The sequence below is a fragment of the Myotis davidii genome, unplaced genomic scaffold (assembly GCF_000327345.1).
Source record: "Myotis davidii unplaced genomic scaffold, ASM32734v1 scaffold192, whole genome shotgun sequence".
In the NCBI taxonomy this organism is placed as follows: Eukaryota; Metazoa; Chordata; class Mammalia; order Chiroptera; family Vespertilionidae; genus Myotis; species Myotis davidii.
Window position 1 is genome coordinate 2,235,797 of NW_006284346.1, and position 9,066 is coordinate 2,244,862.

The window sequence follows — 9,066 nt, forward strand, 5'->3', positions numbered from 1 at the left end:
TTACCTTACTAGTTGGAATGCTGCCATACATCCAGCCTACAGTTAATATGGGTAAAAGAACTTCTTTAAATATTGCAGCAAAGCTATGAATATAGACAAACTAACACTCTAAGAGAGGCTACTTGATCCTCCCTCCTTAATGGGGAGAGTCACAGGCTGGAAGGCTGTATGCCTCCCCCTGAGGAGTGCAGACTTCTCAACCCATCTGTGAAACCCTGGAGATGGGGACTGATTTCAACATTGAAAGAGAGAATTCAGAGCCAGAGAAGCTGGGGTTAGTATCAGGAAGCCCAAGGCTAGTGTTAGGAACCAAAGATAAGAATTATGGAGAGACAGGAAAGAAAAGGAAAGTTGCAGGATCAAAACAGTCAAGTGGATCTAGCCAGGTATGGGGTGGACAGGGAAGAGCTGCTGGAGATTTCCCCCCACTAGTATGAACTCTAAATAGGAAATGTGATAATGGACACGTGGATATTGCATATTATTGGCCTGGTAACACGTTTTCTTTTTCTTTGTACGAGAATTTATCCGTTCGTGGCACAAACCCATTTATCAAAATATTTAACATCCTTTGTAAATGAAGCACTCATCTTTAAGTGCCATGGTTAAAACAATTGATTTTTTTAATCCCTAAATCAAGGGCAAAATAATTCTTGAAATTAATGAACTTGGTCATTTGATGTGGAGAAAATGCCAAACTATAGCAGCACAATCAAAGTTGCACACCTCACAACAAGTCAGGTAAAAAGTACATCAATTTTGAAGAAGATAATAAAACCAGAATGAAAGTAAATGATTAACTATCATGTTCAAAGTAAAAGTAGGAGGGGAATTGGGAAATTTCTCTTTCAAAAGACACTGTTAGCTGTTACATAATATAAAATGCAGTCAGCGTGAAAGTACAATTATTCTTGTGTATGTTTTAGATAATTACAGGTGGATGAACTCAGCGGGAGTGGTATGGATCCGCTCTGGCCCACAGTGACGACTTTTTGTTCTGTTTTTCAATGAAACCCTATGCTCTCAGGTGTTAATGATTTTTTTATTCTGGATATTTTATGAATTAGAAATTTGTTTTGGGAGCAGTAGATAAAGAGCACCAGCGGTGTGCAGAGAAGGATGGGTGTTACTATGCAAATAAAGGCAGGTGACATGCATGTCCATCCATCCATAGGTGGGTTTGTTTACAGCAAACAACTGGTAATGAAAGTACTTATTGTGAGCTTGAGTCAGCCATGAAGGAAATGGAGATTTTCAATAAGTTCATTTTGCATCCAATGTAGGTACAGGGGGGCCTTGACTTACGAGTTTAATTCGTTCCGTGATGGAGCTCGTAACTCAAATTACTCGTATGTCAAATCATTAAAGTGAACGAGTGAGACACGTGATGCTGGGCTGATGTTGTGGCGTTCACTGTGACGTTCGCTGCGCCACCTAGCGGTGAGGTATCTGAAGCTGGCTCGTAACCCGAATTTTAGCTCGCAACTCAAAGCAAAAAATCGACCGAGAGACGGCTCGTATCTCGAAAAACTCGTTAGTCGGGACACTCGTAAGTGAAGGCCCCATTGTATATGAATATTCCAGCTTGGAGGGAATAGGAGCGCACATGGGTTTTTAAGATGAGGGACGATTTTTTAAAAATTTTACTACAATGGTAATGCCAGTCCAAGTATGTTACTATGCTTTAAGGTCAGTGTTTAGAAGACCTGATAAAACACCAGAGTTCATAATGAAGATCACATTGTGATACCACAGCCAAAAATGGCTTGATTGTTAAGAGCTCTCTGCTATATTTTATGACTTCCATTTTTCATTGAAGAAACAAAATAATGACATATTGAACATCTTGACAAACAATATCTCAAACTGCTATCGATGACAACTAAACAAAACTGAACCTGAATGCAATCAAAACACAAAGTAGAAAACAAGACTCTATTATTTCACACTGTAGAAATAGGCAATTTTTCCACTTTGGGGTGTGGTGTACTCATTAACTTAGCATCTGATGGAGTTCTTAAAGTAGCATTACACGAAGATATTTCTGTGTAATTCCTAAGCCCGTGTGTGGGTCATTGCTGCCATTGAGGATGACAGCTGTAAATTTGGAGTTTCACATTTAACAGAGATAAAGAATAAGAAAAGAAATTGAAACTGTCTGAATAGAAAATCTGATCTGTGCTCCAAGCTATTCCGTGTCCCGTCACATAGGTGCTTGGGAAAATTTGCTGAAAGAAAAATTTATTTTCATTACTAGTAAACTGGTACTATTTTATAATATTTTAATTTTAAAAATAATCAAAAATCGCTGGTCTATGTGTGCACTAAATGCCACATAATTGGTCTGCAGATGATGAAATGCTCAAAAACACAGAGCTAGAGAACCAGTCATGTTAAAAGGCTGGGTGTAGGGCCAAAAGGAAAATGGAGCCAGAGGCTGGAGGTAATCAGTGCAACAGAGTGTGAGATACACAGCAACGTGGAGATGAGTTAAGGGGATCCAAGATATTTTCCATGAGTCAGGCTGGGGTTCAGGACCAGCTCCTAGAGCAGTGATGGCGAACCTCTGATAGGCGAACTCATTCTTTTGGTTGATTTTTCTTTGTTAAATGGCATTTAAATATATAAAATAAATATCAGAAATATAAATCTTTGTTTTACTATGGTTGCAAATATCAAAAAATTTCTCTATGTGACACGGCACCAGAGTTAAGTTAGGGTTTTTCAAAATGCTGACACGCCGAGCTCAAAAGGTTCGCCATCACTGGCCTAGAGCATGTTGGGGGAGGGAGGGTGTTGCTTTCAGTTAAAGGCAATAAAATGGGGCTCGCTAGTTGAAATGCTCTGAAACTTTTATTTTCATAGAAGGATATTATCTTTATTATCTTTAAGCCATTCTTTCTCAATGCCCTTCCCTTAATCATTTCATCCTGAGTGACCATCCCTGCAGGTCCCCCAACTGACAAATGCTCATATATCCCAAGTTAAGGCCTGGGCCTCTTTTATCATTTTATTCTTCCCATGGAGGATTTTATGTATTTCTAGTTTTAAATAAATATTTCTGCCTCATCAATCTCTCAACTCATGGCCCATTTTTCAACTGCCCGGGACTCTGTTCTTAAAGGAAATCTCCCCAAAGGTGAGTTTCCTTAAACCCACAAACAAAAGTGACCCCCTATTTTGACTTCTCATAGCACACAGGTCCTCTGAAATTATCACTGTCACATACTTGTAATTATTTAATCATGTATCATGAATGTGTTGAACCCTTCACACTGGATTATATGCCCCTTGAGATTTAAGATTATATTTTCTTTGTGTTTTTTTTAACCCTGCTCATCCTCATTGCTCCCTACAGTCTTCAGTGTCTACCACTGTGGATGGTGCATAGTAGGTGTTCCAAGTAATTGATTAAGTGAATATATGAATAGGGAACCATTCCAGATACTTGCATCTCTGCTTCTGGAATTTCATTGGTAAAACAGAAATAAAATTACAATATAAAGCCCAATATATTTTTGTTCATTTGCCTGCCGTAGGAGATACTATTATTGGGATATAACATTTAATAGCTGTTTTAGTGTTCCTTTTTAAAATCAGACACTTTTATTAAAATGTACTGAGTTCAGGATGATATGCAAAGTAAGACATAAAGCTAAAGGCCGAGGGAAATCAAATTTAGCAAAATTTAGTAAGAATGTGGAAAAAAGAAGCTTAGTATATTTTAATTGTTGTTAATCCTTGTAAATAAGTACTTAATATTAAAAGAAAGAAATGTCGGTAAGTTGTGGGCTTTTGCAGACCTACATGTCAAGAGCTGATGTTTTAGACAGTCTTATTACCTTAGTGACTTGATAAATTTCCTCTACTTAAAACTCTAATAAACTTGTAATCATTTAAGGGAGTCTGGGCATTCTCTGATGTATTTTTATTTTCCTTGCTCAATTTGTTTACTTTTTTTTCTTTCTATATAACCGATTTTATAAAACCCGTTGTTGGTTGTTCAGTGTTTTGGACATAAAAAATTGTGAGCTAATTGCAACCTTAAAAAACTTCAAGTGAATTCATTTATCTTAAATGGGCTTGATGAGCTTGGGACCTTCATTTATCTCTCTTACAAACACACAAACACATCAGAAAATATAATAGTTATTTAAGTCCTTAGAAAATACTTTTATCAAGATCACTCAACTAAAGTAGATAAGAAGAAAGCGAATTGGAATACACATACACAGACACACTTATACACACACTCAGGAGCACATGCACGTGTTCATATTTGTCATGCCTTTTACCTTGTAGTCAGAATGCATGGGTCAGAAAACTAGTGGGTGCAGATGGGAGTTGCACTATTCATTATTATACCTAATTATCCACTGTAAGCACTTTTGTGTGCCTTTGCTGGGTCCCTGGGCTCAGTGAGTTTGGTGCTCCTAATGTGAAGGAAGGAATGCTTCCACCAGATAACACAGTTATAGGCCCCATGAAATGAAATGGCTCCTACGTACCCATTGGGCTTTTCCTGCCATTCAACCAACAGGTAGAGAATAGCATCACTGTATTGGCAGGGGAAGTTGATCCCCATAATTGGATTGCCCATCTGGTTTGGCTCAGTAGTTAAGCATTGACCCATGAACCAGGAGGTCATGGTCCACTCCCAGTCAGGGATCATGCCCAGGTTGTGGGCTTGATCCCCAGTGGGGAGCATGCGGGAAGCAGCCAATCAATGATTCTCTCTCATCATTGATGTTTCTCTCTCTCTCTCTTTCCTTCTCCCTTCCTCTCTCTGAAATAAATAAAAATATATCTTAAAAAAAGAAATTGGATTGTTCTTCCATGGTGAAAGGGGGTGAAGCAGACTATATGTATCTGGAATCCAAGGAATTCACTGGAGTGACTTTTGATACTACCTTTCCCAATAGAGCAACCCGATAAAGATAGATCACTGTCTCATTTGCCAGAGGAATGAAGTTGTGGAGTAGAAGAAGGAAGCTATAATTACAGACTTAGGTCTTAGGAACCAGGTACAGGAAAAACAACTGAAGCAACTATGATTTATGTTTCCTAATTGTTTATTTTTTCTTTTTACGTTATATTAAGAATGCAATATCAGCTGTTATATAAGGTTTGAGATAAAAGTATGACTGAATGGACATCACCCTATTATACAGTTGCCAATGGGACTTCAAACATTTTTTACATTGGGGACATGAACTTTTCACCTGGACAAGGGCAAGAATAACTGCTGAGAGAAAAGGAAAGTTGACTGTGATATAAATTCATTCTTTATCTCAAGATCTACTCTCCAACCTTTTCTGCCCCAAGCAACCAAGTTGTAAAACTTGAATGTATGCTCTTTTTTGCCCTCCACCTTCTGGTTGGGTTTGGCAAATAAGTCACCAAAGCTATAGATCAGCAGGAGAGAGAAAGATGAGGCCTAAGTGTTTACTCTTCTGGCTTAAGTTGCCTATGGCTGGCCTCTTTGACTAAAGTTCAGTATTTCACTCAGAGTAGCCTCTTCTACATGACTTGCCTCTAAGCCTATGGATAGTTGCCTTTACACTGAATTAGTTCACTAGCACCTTCTGGTTTTCCTAGAACCTGTACACATGTTTGTAAGCCTTTCTCAAATTATCCTAATTTGTGTGACCATCTACTTCTTGGGAGGAACATCATTGATATGGTATTTTCTACAACTCCTGTCAGTAAAAGGAAACTACCCAGCTAGTGTTGCTCAGTGGTTGAGCATCAACCTTTGAACCAGGAAGTCACAGTTTGATTGCCAGTCAGGGCACATGCCAAGGTTGTGGGCTCAATCCCCAGTAGGGGCCGTGCAGGAGGCAGCCGATCAATGATTCTCTGTCATCATTGATGTTTTTCTTTCTCCCTCTCCCTTTTTCTCTCTGAAAACAATAAAAATATATTAAAAAAAATAAGTAAAATGAAACTAGACCATGAATAAGAGTTTGAACTGGAGAAGAGGTTATGAATTGTGGTTTGGGGCTTTTAGAAGATGGAAGAGTAAGAGCTAGGGATTAAAAATGTAGGGAAGCATTATGAATCTCTTTTAATTTTCTTTTAAGTATTTTCTCCCATTTGATAGGTTGCCTTTTCTTTCCTTTTTTTTCTTATTATAACCTTTTAAAATTGGGGTATAATTGCCATATAATATAGTACTTTTAGGTGTACCTCATAATGATTTGATCTTTGCATATATTGTTCAGTGATCAGCACAATCAGTCTAGTAACATCCATCAGCACACAGAGTTCCACATTTTTTTCTTATGAGAAGAACTTTTAAGATCTACCCTCTTAGCAACTTTCAAATATATAAAAGTAATGTTAACTGTTGTCGTCATGCTGTATTTTATATCCCGAGGAGTTATTTATTTTATAACCGGAATCTCGTATAGCAGGCCCATTCTAGTTCTGTCTTGTCATAATAACAACGTCAGCTTGTTCTTCAGATTTTTATAATTCATAATTTAGCCTGATATCCAGAGTGGCACATAATTTATGATGCTCAGTGAAAAATAAAAATGCACAGACTCTTGTGAAATAATTCGTAATAACTGCAAGATGGCAAAAGCAGAGCCATGGACCAAGTGCAGAGCCCCTGAGTGCCAGCCAGCCCCGGTGCTACTACCGCTTGCATGCCTATGGCACTGGCCCTGCCTGCAATCCGAGGATCTAAGGGAGAGATGCTGCCAACTTACTGGTAAAACAAAAAGAGCAGATGTAAGCTACCAAAATCAAGATAAGCCTTAAGTAAAATACATAGTTTGCCATAATGCCTGAAGGCAGAGAGAGCTGCGGTTATTCAAACTTTTTCTTCTTCCCTGAGGCTACTTATAAGAAGGTAGATGCATTAGATTTCAGAGTTTGGCCTGGCCAGCGTGGCTGAGGGGTTGAGCATTGACCTATGAACCAGGAGGTCACGGTTCAATTCCTTGATTAGGGCACTTGCCTGGGATTGCGGGCTCAAGCCCCAGTGTGGGGCGTGCAGGAGGCAGCCGCTCAATGATTCTTTCTCACCATTGATGTTTCTTTCTCTCTCCCTCTCCCCTCCTCTCTGAAATCAATAAAAATAGCATTTTATAAATAGATTCAGAATTTGGGGCCTTTGGGATACCAAGACAATGATTCTCGATGTTGGCTGCTAATTTGAATGTTCTGAGAAGCTTTAAAAAACAACACACACCCAATTAATTGTTTGGTGCTGGGGCCAATGTAGCTTTAACAACTTCCAGATGATACTAATTTGTGGTTGGTTTGTTAACTGCTACCTTAATTTTTTCCTTCAGAGTTGGAAATTGTTGGCAGTTTAGTTACTCCCGAAGAGAAGTTGACACGTTGCTTTTGTCTTCTAAGGAAAAAGGTCTTTTTCTGGCATTATTCCCGAAGGATATTTTTTGCTGGATATAGAGTTCTGAGTTGACATATTTCCCTCCCCCAAAAACCTTAATAAAACTGGTTATCCCCTGTGGTTGTAAGCAGAAAAATAATTCCTCTAAGATGTCCCTGTTCTAATGCTAAGGACCTTTGGATAAGTTACCTTATTTACAACCATCCAGGATTACGCAGGTGGGCTCAATTTAATCACACGGGTTCTGGCACGTGGACAATTTTTTCCAGCTGTGGTCAGAGGGAGGCATAAAGAGGGATAAATGGCTAGAGAGATGCACTGTTGCTTGCTTTGAAAATGGAGGGAAGGGGTCACAAGAAAGAGGGAGGCTCTAGAAATAGAAAAGGCTAAGAACTGGATGCTCTCCTGGACGCCCCAGAAAGGAAGCAGCCCTCCAGACACGTTGATTCTAGTCCAGGAAGACCAAGCTGAAGTTCGAACCACGAAACTGTAAGGTAAGGGATTTACGTTCCTAGAAGCCACTAAGCTTGTGGCGATTTGTTACAACAGCAGTGGGAAAGTAAAGCCATAGTCCTCCGTTTTATGACTGGTTTCTGTTTCTGGTTTTTGTTGAGCAGTCCTCAGTCATCTGAGTTGTTTCTCTTTGTGCGATGTTATTTTCTCTGAATGTTTTCCGGCATGTTTGGTGTTCAGCAGTTTTATGTTGTGTCGGGGCAGGGTTTTGAGTGTTCCCATTTGGGGGTTTGCTAAGCCACTTTCAGCTGTAATATTATGGATATTGCTCTGAATTGCAATATTTTAAGAATGATTGGAAAATGTAGAGGGTTAAATGGGTTGAAGAAACCTGTTCTTCTTTTTAAAGATTGTTCCATTATTCTGTGTCCTTGAAAATCCATATAAATTTTGGGATTAGTTTGTCAGTTTATGCAAAGAAATCACCTGGGATGTTGATAAGGATTGTGTTGAATCTAAGACCAATTTGGCAAGTATTGTCATCTTAACAAGTTTAAGTCTTCTGATGTCCATATATTTGCCTTTTCTAATTCCTATTAAGCTTTTAGAGTGTAAGTTTTGCATTTCTTTTGTTATTTTTTTAGTATTCTTCCTGAGACTATTTAAATAGAATTCTTTTCTTGATTTCTTTTTTATTTGCTTATTGCTACTGTATAGAAAAACCATAGATTTTAATTTGTTGATTTTATATTCTGAAAACTCACTGAATGCCTTTATTAGTTCTAATTTTTTTTTATTAGACTCTCCTTAGTATTTTTTTGTTGTTAATGTGGTATATTACATGAGTTGATTTTCAGGTGTTGAACAAAATTTGCATTGCTGGAACAAATTATATCTGGTCATGGTGTATAATAATCCCTTTGATGCGTTGCTAGGTATGACTTAAAATATTTTGTTGAGGACTTTTGCATCTATATTTATGAAACGTTGTTGTTTTTCTTTTCTTGTAATGTCTGAAGCCTGACAGCAAGCCCCGCTAAGAGGAAGTGTAAGGAAATCTCCTACCCTTGGGTTCTAACACGCAGGCTAAATGGAAAAATCTTGGAAATTCAAAGGCTGTGGGCAGAGGCCGATCAGGTGGTGGGAATACCTCCTCAAAACGTGCTTAGAGGCGCTATTGCTTGAATGTGGAGTGCTCCAGAACTTAGCTGTCTTGCCAGGGAAGGGCCAAATTCTTGGTTCCCGGA